General features: G+C 51.2%; 5 non-coding genes across 5 annotated transcripts; all 5 read right to left on the bottom strand.

Annotated features, from left to right (window-relative positions):
• Positions 1 to 8,861: 8,861 nt before the first annotated feature.
• LOC144112017 (U1 spliceosomal RNA) lies at positions 8,862 to 9,023 on the bottom strand. Its single transcript, XR_013310175.1, has one exon. It is a non-coding gene; the product is annotated as a U1 spliceosomal RNA (small nuclear RNA).
• Positions 9,024 to 10,392: 1,369 nt separating this feature from the next.
• LOC144112016 (U1 spliceosomal RNA) lies at positions 10,393 to 10,554 on the bottom strand. The gene has a single exon (XR_013310174.1). It is a non-coding gene; the product is annotated as a U1 spliceosomal RNA (small nuclear RNA).
• Positions 10,555 to 11,923: 1,369 nt separating this feature from the next.
• LOC144112015 (U1 spliceosomal RNA) lies at positions 11,924 to 12,085 on the bottom strand. The gene has a single exon (XR_013310173.1). It is a non-coding gene; the product is annotated as a U1 spliceosomal RNA (small nuclear RNA).
• Positions 12,086 to 13,455: 1,370 nt separating this feature from the next.
• Positions 13,456 to 13,617, bottom strand: LOC144112014 (U1 spliceosomal RNA). The gene has a single exon (XR_013310172.1). It is a non-coding gene; the product is annotated as a U1 spliceosomal RNA (small nuclear RNA).
• Positions 13,618 to 15,504: 1,887 nt separating this feature from the next.
• Positions 15,505 to 15,666, bottom strand: LOC144112018 (U1 spliceosomal RNA). Its single transcript, XR_013310176.1, has one exon. It is a non-coding gene; the product is annotated as a U1 spliceosomal RNA (small nuclear RNA).
• Positions 15,667 to 16,649: the final 983 nt, after the last annotated feature.

Raw genomic sequence — 16,649 nt, 5'->3', positions numbered from 1 at the left:
TCATCTGCTGAGCCGGAGTACCCGGGTTGGCACTCAACCGCAGCGGCTGCGCTTCTATGGAGGCGAAACGCAAAAGGCACCCATGCGCTGTGCAATATCACTGCACTTTGAAGATCCCTAGTTGGTCGAAATTATTCTGGAGCCCTCCACAACGGCACCTATTTGTTCCTTTCTTCTTTAACTCCCTCCTTCATCTCTTCCCTTACGGTGCAATTCGGGTGCCCGCCGAGATAGGCGGGACAGTTACTGTGTCATTTCCTCTCCTCAAAAAAGCCAATTTTCAAGAACCAGTTAGCGCCAAAATACATGCGCTTTCGAAAGCATGCAAGCAAAGAAACCTTTCCAGTGCGCGTAACTAGTCGAAACAGCCAAATTTTGTCGATCCATATGGCCAAAGGTAACCATGTTTTGGAAATTCTAAAAACTTCTATGGCTATTACTAACTACCGGCTACAAATCTAAAATTACGACTTAGCGCCTAACTGCAATTGTTAAAAGTTAATTATTAAAATCTAGTTAACCAGCTGAATAGTTAAAACGATTCACCGGAAACAATTCACACTGGTAATACTGTGCCGTTAAAGCCATATTTTAAAGCCAAAACGCATATTTTTGAAACGTCGTCCAGGTAACACCTGGTATTCAGAGTCGCTCAGCTAATTGTGACATTCCTTGTGTGCTGCGAGGTTCCGCGTTCCACGGCGCGGCGTAGACGGAGACCCAGATGACAGCGGCATCATCAATTACCCAGCCATGCACTCTGAGTGACGACCAGAACGAAGGGACCCGCCGCCGTGACAGCGGCATCATCAATTACCCAGCCATGCTCTTTGAGTGACGACCAGAACAACCGGACCCGCCGCCGCCGCCGCGGGGAAACAGGCTTTATCCTCCCCAATTTGCGTGGCTGTTCCAGGTGCGGCCCTCCCGGGCACATTCCAGGACAAGGGAGCTGTCAGCGGGCCAGAGCGCGCCGTACCACAGCCGACGCTATGCGCTACCGCGAAGACAACATTCTTTCCCTCCTTCCCCTTTCGACGTGGGCTATCGCCGGGAAGGCACCCACAGCTTCCCGCCGTGCCTCGTGAACAAAAGCGCATTCCCAGAAGGGCCGTGACGGACACCTGTCATGGCGGACAGGCAGTACTCGCCAAGAATGTGGAAAGACAGGCGCTAGTGAATTAGCTCCGAAGAGAGAGCCTGTGTATACTCTCACTTGAGAGAGAGTGGTGGCGTTTTTGTTGTTTATTTAGTTTGTATTGTTAACAGACTCTGGGTTCGAGGCTAAGCCCAACCCAAGGGGTTGTCCCCATCTCGCATGTTATTTTGGATTGGAGAATTGATGCTTTGGGCGGGCCACTGGAAATGACCGCCCTTAGTCCTTTGTTAATCAAGTGCTTAAAAGCACATGTAAACGGATGCAGTCCAGTCTGAGCTGAGGACGACATCGTTCGCCAAGAGGGCCTTCAGCGCCGAAGCCCGACGGCGTGCAGCTTCTGCCAGCAACCGCTCGAGCCCAACTCCGGAGCCACTCCATCGCCCCCATGAAGTCGTCGGCACGTAAGCTCGGACGCCCCAGCCTCTGATGTATAACCTTAATCATGTGTAATTATTGAATATACCTGTTTGTTTAAACTGAGCCATACGGTGTCTCTTTGCCTCTCCGTCCCGTGTGGACCTGCGCATTATGGGGGTCATCACATAAGGCTAAGGAAAGCTTGAAGAAACAAATGCGCGCGCTGCAAATATTCTGCACTTGCAAGGTTTAGGTTGTCATCTGTTCTATCCAAACATATTGTTGTGCGCTTATTTTTATTCCTCGAGATGGGAAAGCGAACCAGCTGCAGGTTTTTTTTTATGTGTCAAATCTTGCCGCTTCACTCCTCTGTCAGTAGGTATGCTATACCGTTTTACATCGCCCACGAGCGATTCCTCTTTAATTCGCTCGCTTTGCATGCTTTGCATCATGTCTACTTGTGAATGACAACGTATCCGGTAACACTGGCATGCGTACATTAGTAAATAAAGTCCTCACTTGGTCTACATTTATGTTGAAAATGTTGAGCTAAAGTTATGAATAACAAGAGAGATAGCGCTACTTGTTAATTACGTACTTCAGAAATATTATGTCCAGCAGAAGGCGCCTGCTGTATTTCTGCATTATTCGGACCTTTGCATGTTATCTCTTTAAGCTTCGCTAAATTATCTGCAGTGCCTTGCATATCCTTTGGAATAATAATACATTTGCTCCGACGTCTCCCTGTACTGCTTTTTTTCTGGCCAAATGTTGTAATTTTACCTAATAAAATATGAGAACACTACGTAAACCGCAATTAGCACCATGTAAGCAAGGGCCTTAAGCTGTTTGCATGCTATAAACATGAACGACTGGTCGTTGTGTACATTTTTTATGGTCGTTGTTTTATGAGGGTTTAACGCCCCAAACCGACTCAGGCTATGAGAGACGCCGTAGTGAAGGGCTTGGGAAATTTCGACCACCTGGGGTTCTTTAGCATGCATCGACAACGCATAGTACACGGGGCTCTCGAATTTCACCTGCATCGAAATTCGACCGCCGAGGCCGGGATCGAACCCGCATCTTTCGGGCGGCTGCGTTTTTATGGAGGAAAAACGCTAAGGCGCCCGTGTGCTGTGCGATGTCAGCGCACGTTAAAGATCCCCAGGTGGTCGAAATTATTCCGGAGCCCTCCACTACGGCACCTCTTTCTTCCTTTCTTCTTTCACTCCCCCCTTTATCCCTTCCCTTACGGCGCGGTTCAGGTGTCCGCCGATATGCGAGACAGATACTGCGCCATTTCCTTTCCCCAAAACACCAAAGCGTGCTTGTGGCCTCGAGCGCGTTTGGTTCGCAACCTAGTGGTTGTGTCGAATTCTGCCTAAGCCTCTTAATCGAAACGATGACCCCACACTGAATTTCCGTGACAATCCTTCCACACAAACCAAATCCACAGTGATTGCACACGCATGTAAGCTCTACGCTTGTCATGCTGTAGGAATTAAAAAAAAGTTACCAATAAGCTCTACAGACCGCCCTGAATTGTGTAATCAGGACATGCAAACAAACACAAAACGTAACATGGACCGAGGTGCTTAAAGAAATGGCTTGGGAAGGTTGTTACTTACCGTTTTGGCAATGACTCTCTCGACCAGGTGGTACATCAAAACTTCAGCAGAAGAAAGTCAATGGACGCAGGGAACTGGCTAACCAGATGCAGCTGATGACAGACAGTAGCGAGACAGCCAGGTCCTGAGGAGCTTAAAGGATGCGGGAGACGAGGGCAAGGTGTATGGGGAGCGATGGTGGTTACATGGAACTGGCTAAGGGAAAATCTTCCTTCATTGGCACCGCCGAAGATTCAAGGGATCTAAATCTAGCTCAGAACGATCTCCCATGGCTCCGGACCCTGGTTTTAAAGACCTAGAAACCCGGCCCACCTCTTGCATCGCCCAATCAACAGCAAACTAACCCATCATTGGTTTACAAACTTCATGGCACGCCCTCCAATTTCGGCAAGGTTCAAACCCTCTGCCTGAAATACACAGCACATCTAAATTGCTATAAGAAAATGTAATTCCGGGAATGAACCCTCGAAATGCTTGGGCCAACAGGTTTACGTGCCACGCCCCATTCTTCCACAGTATTACTCAAACTCTCTCCCTTAAAAAGTAAAAAGAGAAACATGAAAATACATCAAAACATTCCCATGCGGCTCCCAGCTTTACGCCAATTACCGATATTCAACCGATCGCTACCGCTGCGAGTAGTAGACTACTCGTCTTCGGGACGACTGTTGACAGGCGTCCCCGCAAAATCTGGAAAGAGGAGCCAGCCTGTCGTTGCTGCCTCTGAACACGCTTCAGCGTTTCGTTAAGCAGGCCCGCTTCTCGGGACCCGTTGGTATGCCCCATCCTCCGACTTCGACGCCATCGCGGCTTAGACGCGACGTCTGCTTGCCGCGTCCGCGCTGACCATGCGCTATGCTACGCTATCACTGCGGTGGTTTTCTTAGACGGGCGAAGGGGGGCGGGCGGTTTCGGGAAAACGTCTTGGCTCCTTTCCTCTGGCTCGGTCTTTGCCTTCGCCGGTCTACGCCCGCTTGCCTCGCCATGCACGCTTCCTGCTGACGGGGATTAACAGGAAAATCGCCGCATCTCGGCGCCGGGCTGTCGACAAACCCTCGGATGGTTCGAACCTCGGCTTTTTAAGCCCTCGTGTTGAAGACATCCGGGTCAGTGGCTGCAAACCATGGATGTAAGAAGCGGGAAGTGTCCCCAGGGAGCGATTAACATTCTTCCCTGTCTGTTGGATGTGCCACGACTCAAGTAGAAGCCTCCTGTGCGGGTTAGCTTCGGTTTCCAGTACATTAGTGCCGTCAACGTCCATTCGGTGGTCGCATGCCTCGCAGTGTTCGGCCGCAGCGCTGCGGTCATGGTTCATTTGTCGGACGTCCGCTTTGTGTTGCCTCGTCGCGGCGCGGGGCTGGGCGCGCAGGCGCTCTGCCGTACGCCTAGGATGTGCCCATCGAGTTGGGGCTTAAGGAAAACATTTCCAACGCGCTGCCTTTTTCAGTGAGTGAGCAGATGAGAGCCACGGCCACTCGGTCACTCGGTGATGCGGTTCCATCGAGTGGCCGCATTGGTACCAACCGTTGCCTCCACAAGCTGGTAGAACAGCGGGCTAACGGGGTCGCATTTTTCATTGCAGCACTGAGGCTTCAATTTTGGATTTCGACGTGGCCTCTTTGTATGTCTGAAATTTACTTGACCTGAAATAAAATAATCGAAAATGTTTTACGGCCGCGAGTGAGTTTCGAACCCGAGGCGGCGAAAACGCATACGTTTTGCTGGTTACTGCGTTAAGCGTGGCCCGCATGGAGCGTTTTTTCCGGGCGATTCGCCGGCGTCGGCGGCAGCGGAGCGCTTTTTTGCCGCCGTCGACTGCCACACCGCCGCAGCCGAACATTCTGCGTCATAAAATACCAGTCTCTTGCGCTGTATTTTGGATATCGTCGTCTTCATCAGCTGCATCTATGCGCAACGGAACCGAACACTGAAACAGCACTGAAAACCGAAGTGCTAGCACTCCTAGTTGCAACTGGCGTAACCACGCTAACTCGTCCGAAATTGATTTTGGTGGCACTGTCTACCTGTGCCATGCGCTGTGCTTTTAACAAGGCTGGTGGAATTCCTTAGTTTGGCGGAAGGCAGTACAGAATCTGCAGAAATTCTGTTGTCTTTTTTGGGAGATTTTTGTCTGCGTGTGGAGAAACCCTTTGCCAGGACTGACACATTAGCGGTTGTAAGTTTTTTTTTTGTGACAGCCTGGAGGCAAGAGTGCGTCCATGACCTTTCCGGGCCGTTTTCGCAGAGGCGCCGACTATGTCGTGCAGCTCGTGCTTCGCACCATAGGGAACAGAAACATAGCGCATCCAAAAAGCAACCATGGACTGCGCTCCACGATTCGAGGAAAAGTAAAAGGAGAAAAAACAAGAAAGGCAGGCAAAGGCACAGCAGGAGACCCCTCCCCACTGTCCTTTTCTACCTCCCTCTTACCACCCTGCTACCGGCTGCCCGTGTAGCTCTTGAAAAAGAATTTCTCCGTACCTATGCACCTGCTCAAATCATCCTTGGCCCTTTCCGTTACCGCCTCTCCACGTTCTTCACGTTCTTCATCCGTTTGATGCTGCGTGTTGTGCGTCTTGTTCCCGTAGCTTTTTTGGGAGGAACAGTGCTGAAAATTGTGCCCTAAGGGTAGGGTGGAATTCAAGCAAGTTTTGGTTAAGACGATTCCCAATTCTTGCATATTTGTTTTAAAATCAGCGACAACAGCAATGACACATCGCTTTGAGCATGCGGCTCGAGGACGGTGTGTGATTCGTTCCGCAGTGTCGCCGTGTACCCACTGATTTCCAATGGGTAGAAGTTTTCTCGAAGCCTGGCGCTTGGTTTCTTTGAGTTGAAGTGCTCGGAAAATGGTCTTCCACCTAACATTGTGTTGAAGAAAACACTTCAACCCATTGCGCTTGGTGCGAGGTTGCCAGTGCGCCATTAAAACTCATCATCAGCAAAAGAAAACATTTCTAGGCAATGGATACCCAAGATTCTTCACTCGATGTATCATCTAAAACCGAAAAGGATGCAACGAAAACAACTCGATATGCTTATGCTAAGGACACGCTGGTGGCAAAAACGCGTATGCAGTTAGTACGTAAAGGGTGTCTGCGAAACCTTGGCCAGTGTTCTCAGAAAGGAAGGGATGCAAACTACACACAAGCCGGACATCATTATCGGAGGCCTCCTATGCCACTTCAAAGACAGTCATCCCACCCCAAAAAAGGCCTAGAGGTGCCAACTCGAATGGCCCTTCCTGGGCGTACGCGCTCAGCGTCCGCGCTCTTAGCGTAAGCCGAAACCGGTCTGCGCATGCGCACTGCAGGAGACGCCAGCAAGCCTAGGTGAGGCGTCCGTGCTAGATGTCGGCATCAGTGCGCGGGCGCTCGTGTACGCGTTGGAAGGGGGGTCCGGTTTATAACAATGGAAGGATCGCCGGGCTCTCGGTGGCTCTTTTCTTCATGGCTTGAAGCTATTTCAGGTTCCCCGAACTTTTCTTCGCGGTTTAAGTTGTTCTTTCATCGCCCCAACCCCTTCTCTCCACGGCTTGAAATTCTCTCCGTCCGCTCGACAGGGGAAGGGAGCCAGCACCAGGAACATGGAGATGCATGGCACATTTAAAAGTCGCTGGATCGTTCCGTGGAAACGGCTCCCTCTTCTGACTCCCGCGGTTTGTGCGCTTAAAAAGCCGCGCTAACTACCCGGGAGTCACACATCCAAGAAGTAGTAGTTAGCCAACAAATTCAGAGGCAACAACAACTGACGAGAATACAAAAAGGAAGCTAAAAATGTTGCCGGCCCAGCGATTGCTATCTAATCCCTCAAGCACTGGAACTGCAATTGGTGGAATTAAAAGCAAAGAGAGAGGATAGCGAAAAGTAGATAGGAGAGCGGCAGAAAAAAAACGAGGGTAGGTTGGAACTTATGCAAAAAAAAAAATGTTCGCGCCACTCGTGCGAAAGTGCTTATGGGTATTGTTGCACGTATTCGCAACACGGTAAATTCACTGCATATTCAGGGCCGCGAGCATGTAGCGTCCTGTCGCTAATGAATCGCGCTAGCGGCGCATTGCACAAACGGGTTGGGTGGAGCGCCGAGTCACCGTACTGGAGAAAACCAGTAATCTTTTCAACATCGTGTTATCCGACAATAACTTCTGTTCATTTCTTAGCAGATTTAAATTATAATCAAGAACATTTTACTAGAGTTTGACTCTTGATTGCTGCTCTGGGTAACGGCGTAGTTACTGGCTTGCCGAACTGATGGCACACTCTTCAGAATAGTTCCCAGCATGCCACTCTATGAAGTCTTCGTTAGCGGTTCATCCTTCACGTACATCTTTGACAGAATTGCCGAAACTAGCATCGATTACAGCAATGGTAAACCCCTTCTCGACGGCGAACGATCGAATCGTGAGAAGCACTTTACCAACCTAGACAAAAATGTGAACTACCACACTACTAATTGTTACATTGGACAAATAACCTACTGGCATAAAACGCAGCATCAGGTTTGCCGCCTCTTATGTGCAACACATGCAACATTCACTTCAACGCATCCTTGCTGCACTTGCACCACATCGACAAAAGATTGGAAGAGCTTTCTGCTATTGAGGCTAATAACATGAGTGTTGAAATGTAGACATTAAGACACGATTTTACAATTTTGAATGCACAGTGCAAGAACCATATACAAGTATCGGTGAGTGAGCTCTAAGTATGAGCGTCCGGGAATTACAAATTTCACTGCTTGAACGAAAGTACCTAGAAGCTTCATTGCTTTGCACTGTTATTGCGTACACAATTCCACTATCACCTGTGCCGGTGTGGTCACTGTACGCGCTTAATGAAAAATGTACCTGTCAAGCAAAAGAGTCTTCTTATAATTTCCTCTATATACCTCATAGAAGGCACACGCTTTCTTGTAGCATTTTATGTAGCAGCCCATGGCCATAGCCTCCCTCCGATGGGGGCACTTTTGATAAAACTGCGCATTCGTATGGCAGGCTCAACCTCCCAAAGCAGGGACACTGTAGCAGGGCACGGCCGGAATCGAGCCGCCTGCGCTACTCGAGCCCGGCCGCGAGCAGGGACGTGTGCCTTTCCAACGCACCGAGAGAGGGCGCCACACGTTTCATGAAAAAGCTGATGATGCATGATCAATAGTGAAATAGCGCAGGAAGACTTTTACGCCATTGAAATGTAAAATACCTTATACTTCCTTAAAGGTAGGACATTACCCTACGTGAACCGGCTAGAGCTTGTCGATATATTTTAAAATAGGGCTGTAGTGAGCGATAAATTGAAGTGGGGTATTTTTCAGGACCTCGCCATAGGCTCCATGCTGTCATAGATCATTGCTCATGGCAAACGCAATATGTAAGCTACATCGATGAAACTCGACTAAATGAAACTTTAAGATGCATTTAACATCTAGGCGAGAGCGCTAATTTCTAACTGTTATGCGCGACGAAATATCAATTTTTATTTTTCGTCGCCATTGAGTTACGCGGCGCCGCGCCGCCGGCTCTCGCGAGATGGCGCGACCGGTTTTTCGAGGCGCATGGTCCAGAATCCTGGTGATGCAGTATTTCCAGGCATCCCCAGCAGGGAATCCCATTCATGGCGCCGATGTCCCGCTCCGTCGGCAGAGGGAGATTTTTACGACTCGCAATGAATACCTACACGGAAATAACTTCTGCGTTACTCTCTTTTTTGATTTTGTCATGGCAGGGGCTGGCGCGGACGCCGAGCCCCACTACCAAAAATTACGTGTCCCATCTGCCCCAGTTAGGGGTAGTGGCGCGCTTCAGCCAACCGAAGTGCAATGGAAGGCCTCGGCACGGGGCCCCGACCTTCATGATCGCCGGTGACCCGACACCAGGTAAGTATGCTGGCGAAAGCACATGTGAAGGCATGCCATGCTAGGCGTCCCACCATCTTGCGTCAGTGAAGATAGCACTTGTTGTGCCATTTCTTACACCAAGCTAAATATCCCTCCGCCGAAAAGCCTGCTACTGAACATAATGCAGCCACACGCACAATTATGTAATTCAAGGTTTGGTCAATCAATCTAATATAAAGTCAGTTGTCATAATTGGCAAGGAACCGCAGGGGTGGAATGCGCAAAGGGGATGCATTCATGTGCTGTGGCGCATTGCGTGATGATCTGCTGTCTTGTGAACGCTGCGGTGGTTCAGTAGGCTACCGAGGACGGTTGCTGCGCATGAGCTAGCAGGATCGCACCCTGGTGGTGGTGGTAGTGGTTTTTTATTTAAAAAATAGTAAAAAGGAAGGAAAATACGGGGCCGCCTAGCGGAGCAGGAAGCGCCCGGGCGCCCCTCCAGCTGCACTCGTTGTTTGTGTCTCAAGAGCGAGCCGTCCAGATCAATGACTGCTGCTCTCGAGGGCGTTGGCAGCGGGCCAGCAGCGCAACCTAGCAACCACAGCAGCCATGGCTAGCTTGCCACCTAGCTAGCTATTCACCAGTAATGGCGAAAGAGACGCCGAGAAAACCGTCGGTGATCAAGAGAAAACAGGGACGTGGCGCGCAGCCGGTGCTCCCTTTCCTTCCTCCTTTCTTCCTCTCTTCTTACGAGCCACTCGTTCTCTCATTGCACACCACAGTGCTCGCGAAGCCCCGTCGACTCCCGCTGTAACCTTGTGTCGGTGGGCGCAAGTCCGAGGTCCTCCCACAGCTGGACAATGCTCATGATCACATTTTCGGTACTTCCGTTTGCTCTCTACTTCACCCACCCCGACCGACTGATCTCCTTGTGCCCTCTCGGCATTAGCCTGCTTCGACAGGATTCACAGCTGGTCGATTTTGTTGTGTTGTAGTTAGAGGCTGCTACAAGGCAAAAGTGGGACGAGGCAGGAAACGGAGCGTGCAATGCTTCACTCGTGTTTGTTTGTTTCTTTGTTTTACACCTTCCTTCACGCGAAGGCTACGCTAATGGGGTGCGAACGTCGCGAACTTGGCGTCGGTAGAAGTGTGTGACAATAACAAAAGTAAACGAGCTGACACTTGTCGACACCAACTGCGGAGAAAATGCCGAAAAGGTGACTATATAGGCTTTGCAGAACTTGGTAACGCGTTTTGTGTCCATCTTTGAACCAGTATTTCCAGGCATCCCCAGCAGGGAATCCCATTCATGGCGCCGATGTCCCGCTCCGTCGGCAGAGGGAGATTTTTACGACTCGCAATGAATACCTACACGAAATAATTTCTGCGTTACTCTCTTTTTTGATTTTGTCATGGCAGGGGCTGGCGCGGACGCCGAGCCCCACTACCAAAAATTACGTGTCCCATCTGCCCCAGTTAGGGGTAGTGGCGCGCTTCAGCCAACCGAAGTGCAATGGAAGGCCTCGGCACGGGGCCCCGACCTTCATGATCGCCGGTGACCCGACACCAGGTAAGTATGCTGGCGAAAGCACATGTGAAGGCATGCCATGCTAGGCGTCCCACCATCTTGCGTCAGTGAAGATAGCACTTGTTGTGCCATTTCTTACACCAAGCTAAAAATCCCTCCGCCGAAAAGCCTGCTACTGAGCATAATGCAGCCACACGCACAATTATGTAATTTAAGGTTTGGTGAATCAATCTAATATAAAGTCAGTTGTCATAATTCGCAAGGAACCGCAGGGGTGGAATGCGCAAAGGGGATGCATTCATGTGCTGTGGCGCATTGCGTGATGATCTGCTGTCTTGTGAACGCTGCGGTGGTTCAGTAGGCTACCGAGGACGGTTGCTGCGCATGAGCTAGCAGGATCGCACCCTGGTGGTGGTGGTAGTGGTTTTTTATTTAAAAAATAGTAAAAAGGAAGGAAAATACGGGGCCGCCTAGCGGAGCAGGAAGCGCCCGGGCGCCCCTCCAGCTGCACTCGTTGTTTGTGTCTCAAGAGCGAGCCGTCCAGATCAATGACTGCTGCTCTCGAGGGCGTTGGCAGCGGGCCAGCAGCGCAACCTAGCAACCACAGCAGCCATGGCTAGCTTGCCACCTAGCTAGCTATTCACCAGTAATGGCGAAAGAGACGCCGAGAAAACCGTCGGTGATCAAGAGAAAACAGGGACGTGGCGCGCAGCCGGTGCTCCCTTTCCTTCCTCCTTTCTTCCTCTCTTCTTACGAGCCACTCGTTCTCTCATTGCACACCACAGTGCTCGCGAAGCCCCGTCGACTCCCGCTGTAACCTTGTGTCGGTGGGCGCAAGTCCGAGGTCCTGCCACAGCTGGACAACGCTCATGATCACATTTTCGGTACTTCCGTTTGCTCTCTACTTCACCCACCCCGACCGACTGATCTCCTTGTGCCCTCTCGGCATTAGCCTGCTTCGACAGGATTCACAGCTGGTCGATTTTGTTGTGTTGTAGTTAGAGGCTGCTACAAGGCAAAAGTGGGACGAGGCAGGAAACGGAGCGTGCAATGCTTCACTCGTGTTTGTTTGTTTCTTTGTTTTACACCTTCCTTCACGCGAAGGCTACGCTAATGGGGTGCGAACGTCGCGAACTTGGCGTCGGTAGAAGTGTGTGACAATAACAAAAGTAAACGAGCTGACACTTGTCGACACCAACTGCGGAGAAAATGCCGAAAAGGTGACTATATAGGCTTTGCAGAACTTGGTAACGCGTTTTGTGTCCATCTTTGAACCAGTATTTCCAGGCATCCCCAGCAGGGAATCCCATTCATGGCGCCGATGTCCCGCTCCGTCGGCAGAGGGAGATTTTTACGACTCGCAATGAATACCTACACGAAATAATTTCTGCGTTACTCTCTTTTTTGATTTTGTCATGGCAGGGGCTGGCGCGGACGCCGAGCCCCACTACCAAAAATTACGTGTCCCATCTGCCCCAGTTAGGGGTAGTGGCGCGCTTCAGCCAACCGAAGTGCAATGGAAGGCCTCGGCACGGGGCCCCGACCTTCATGATCGCCGGTGACCCGACACCAGGTAAGTATGCTGGTGAAAGCACATGTGAAGGCATGCCATGCTAGGCGTCCCACCATCTTGCGTCAGTGAAGATAGCACTTGTTGTGCCATTTCTTACACCAAGCTAAAAATCCCTCCGCCGAAAAGCCTGCTACTGAGCATAATGCAGCCACACGCACAATTATGTAATTCAAGGTTTGGTGAATCAATCTAATATAAAGTCAGTTGTCATAATTCGCAAGGAACCGCAGGGGTGGAATGCGCAAAGGGGATGCATTCATGTGCTGTGGCGCATTGCGTGATGATCTGCTGTCTTGTGAACGCTGCGGTGGTTCAGTAGGCTACCGAGGACGGTTGCTGCGCATGAGCTAGCAGGATCGCACCCTGGTGGTGGTGGTAGTGGTTTTTTATTTAAAAAATAGTAAAAAGGAAGGAAAATACGGGGCCGCCTAGCGGAGCAGGAAGCGCCCGGGCGCCCCTCCAGCTGCACTCGTTGTTTGTGTCTCAAGAGCGAGCCGTCCAGATCAATGACTGCTGCTCTCGAGGGCGTTGGCAGCGGGCCAGCAGCGCAACCTAGCAACCACAGCAGCCATGGCTAGCTTGCCACCTAGCTAGCTATTCACCAGTAATGGCGAAAGTGACGCCGAGAAAACCGTCGGTGATCAGGAGAAAACAGGGACGTGGCGCGCAGCCTGTGCTCCCTTTCCTTCCTCCTTTCTTCCTCTCTTCTTACGAGCCACTCGTTCTCTCATTGCACACCACAGTGCTCGCGAAGCCCCGTCGACTCCCGCTGTAACCTTGTGTCGGTGGGCGCAAGTCCGAGGTCCTGCCACAGCTGGACAATGCTCATGATCACATTTTCGGTACTTCCGTTTGCTCTCTACTTCACCCACCCCGACCGACTGATCTCCTTGTGCCCTCTCGGCATATGCCTGCTTCGACAGGATTCACAGCTGGTCGATTTTGTTGTGTTGTAGTTAGAGGCTGCTACAAGGCAAAAGTGGGACGAGGCAGGAAACGGAGCGTGCAATGCTTCACTCGTGTTTGTTTGTTTCTTTGTTTTACACCTTCCTTCACGCGAAGGCTACGCTAATGGGGTGCGAACGTCGCGAACTTGGCGTCGGTAGAAGTGTGTGATAATAACAAAAGTAAACGAGCTGACACTTGTCGACACCAACTGCGGAGAAAATGCCGAAAAGGTGACTATATAGGCTTTGCAGAACTTGGTAACGCGTTTTGTGTCCATCCTTGAACCAGTATTTCCAGGCATCCCCAGCAGGGAATCCCATTCATGGCGCCGATGTCCCGCTCCGTCGGCAGAGGGAGATTTTTACGACTCGCAATGAATACCTACACGGAAATAACTTCTGCGTTACTCTCTTTTTTGATTTTGTCATGGCAGGGGCTGGCGCGGACGCCGAGCCCCACTACCAAAAATTACGTGTCCCATCTGCCCCAGTTAGGGGTAGTGGCGCGCTTCAGCCAACCGAAGTGCAATGGAAGGCCTCGGCACGGGGCCCCGACCTTCATGATCGCCGGTGACCCGACACCAGGTAAGTATGCTGGCGAAAGCACATGTGAAGGCATGCCATGCTAGGCGTCCCACCATCTTGCGTCAGTGAAGATAGCACTTGTTGTGCCATTTCTTAGACCAAGCTAAATATCCCTCCGCCGAAAAGCCTGCTACTGAACATAATGCAGCCACACGCACAATTATGTAATTCAAGGTTTGGTGAATCAATCTAATATAAAGTCAGTTGTCATAAATAATTCGCAAGGAACCGCAGGGGTGGAATGCGCAATGGGGATGCGGTGGTGGTGGTGGTAGTGGTTTTATTAAAATAATAGTAAAAAGGAAGGAAAAGATTTTTGCTAGCCCCGGCATCTGCCATCGATACTGAAGCACCTGAGCTGGGGCAGCGGAAATAAAGGACAGCAGGCAGAATGGAGAAATGAAATGAAAGAGGTGAGGGGACAGGAATAGAGGACAGGGGGAGAAGTAATATGTACAAACTATTTACACAAAAAGTAATGTGTCCAGGTTGTGCGCGTGATTAGTTCAGTTTAGAGGAATTAAATCACACACGCGCACAGCACTTTGTAGGTTACAACTGGAGTGGGGCGTCCAGTTATTAATCGTTCAAGGTAGAACTCGCGGAGCGTTCGGTCACTGCGTGTAACTACCTGACGGAGAACAGACGGGACGTCAAGCCCGTGTGTTCGAGGAATGCACAGAGGCTCACCAAAGTTCGCTCACGAGTGCGCGCACTGCCCTGCGGCCACAATAGCGTCTTGATGGAGTCAAAGGGGATGCATTCATGCGCTGTGGCGCATTGCGTGATGATCTGCTGTCTTGTGAACGCTGCGGTGGTTCAGTAGGCTACCGAGGACGGTTGCTGCGCATGAGCTAGCAGGATCGCACCCTGGTGGTGGTGGTAGTGGTTTTTTATTTAAAAAATAGTAAAAAGGAAGGAAAATACGGGGCCGCCTAGCGGAGCAGGAAGCGCCCGGGCGCCCCTCCAGCTGCACTCGTTGTTTGTGTCTCAAGAGCGAGCCGTCCAGATCAATGACTGCTGCTCTCGAGGGCGTTGGCAGCGGGCCAGCAGCGCAACCTAGCAACCACAGCAGCCATGGCTAGCTTGCCACCTAGCTAGCTATTCAACAGTAATGGCGAAAGAGACGCCGAGAAAACCGTCGGTGATCAAGAGAAAACAGGGACGTGGCGCGCAGTCGGTGCTCCCTTTCCTTCCTCCTTTCTTCCTCTCTTCTTACGAGCCACTCGTTCTCTCATTGCACACCACAGTGCTCGCGAAGCCCCGTCGACTCCCGCTGTAACCTTGTGTCGGTGGGCGCAAGTCCGAGGTCCTGCCACAGCTGGACAATGCTCATGATCACATTTTCGGTACTTCCGTTTGCTCTCTACTTCACCCACCCCGACCGACTGATCTCCTTGTGCCCTCTCGGCATATGCCTGTTTCGACAGGATTCACAGCTGGTCGATTTTGTTGTGTTGTAGTTAGAGGCTGCTACAAGGCAAAAGTGGGACGAGGCAGGAAACGGAGCGTGCAATGCTTCACTCGTGTTTGTTTGTTTGTTTGTTTCTTTGTTTTACACCTTCCTTCACGCGAAGGCTACGCTAATGGGGTGCGAACGTCGCGAATTTGGCGTCGGTAGAAGTGTGTGACAATAACAAAAGTAAACGAGCTGACACTTGTCGACACCAACTGCGGAGAAAATGCCGAAAAGGTGACTATATAGGCTTTGCAGAACTTGGTAACGCGTTTTGTGTCAATCTTTGAACCAGTATTTCCAGGCATCCCCAGCAGGGAATCCCATTCATGGCGCCGATGTCCCGCTCCGTCGGCAGAGGGAGATTTTTACGACTCGCAATGAATACCTACACGGAAATAACTTCTGCGTTACTGTCCCTTTTTTGATTTTGTCATGGCAGGGGCTGGCGCGGACGCCAAGCCCCACTACCAAAAATTACGTGTCCCATCTGCCCCAGTTAGGGGTAGTGGCGCGCTTCAGCCAACCGAAGTGCAATGGAAGGCCTCGGCACGGGGCCCCGACCTTCATGATCGCCGGTGACCCGACACCAGGTAAGTATGCTGGCGAAAGCACATGTGAAGGCATGCCATGCTAGGCGTCCCACCATCTTGCGTCAGTGAAGATAGCGCTTGTTGTGCCATTTCTTACACCAAGCTAAAAATCCCTCCGCCGAAAAGCCTGCTACTGAACATAATGCAACCACACGCACAAATGCGTGCGTGTTTCAAAGGACACGTTGTGTGGGCTGGAAGAGAAGGGTGGAGCAGTGGCGGCGCGCTTTGCCAGTGTTTGCTATCTCAAACTCTCGCCATGCGCACCCTTGCAAAATGCAGCGCGGTCAACGGTGAATCGTGGTTCGCCGTTACACTAGTTTCCCTTGAGGGCGCCGCTCCTGCATTTAGGGCTAATCTCAGAATGGCGGTTTGGACGAGTGGATGCACAATAATGATGGGAGAAAAACGGAGTTTTATTTTTGTTTATTGCTCCCAAGTGCTACGCGCCCTGTGTTCCCAAAACGGTGACCACAGGGTCTCCACGATACATGCAATAGGCGTGGGGCGCCACCACTCCTGCCCGTCGCTCGAAAAGGCGCCCCAGGCGGCGGCCGAGTCTCGCAGCGAAAATCGGCAACTGTGGTGCGAATCAGTAACGTAGCACGCTCAGGGCACGCACAGCTACCAGCTATCTCGAACCCAGGGACCAACGGCAGGTGTGGCTCGAGCGCTGTATAGAAAGGTGTGGACATCTGTATAGGACGGCAGACCGCATATACACAAGCACAAAACACGCACGACTATAACTGAACCGAGGCAGCTCGATACATATCCGAAGACTCTGACAGTATCAGCGCGAGGTTCGCTGACGTGGAGGCAAGAAAGGCCGCCAGCTAGGGCCGTTTTCCGACAATGCAGTCGGCAGCTAGGTGCCAGTCGCGAATCGCCTGGCTCTCTGGTGGCATCGCTCATGACGCAAACAAACGCGTAGGGCTCTGAAAGCGCTTCCCGCGCATAACCCTGTAACCCCTTTAGGGCAGCTCAAGCC

Source organism: Amblyomma americanum, unplaced genomic scaffold (genome assembly GCF_052857255.1).
Source record: "Amblyomma americanum isolate KBUSLIRL-KWMA unplaced genomic scaffold, ASM5285725v1 scaffold_26, whole genome shotgun sequence".
Classification (NCBI taxonomy): Eukaryota; Metazoa; Arthropoda; class Arachnida; order Ixodida; family Ixodidae; genus Amblyomma; species Amblyomma americanum.
This window is presented reverse-complemented; position numbering and strand designations above follow the sequence as displayed.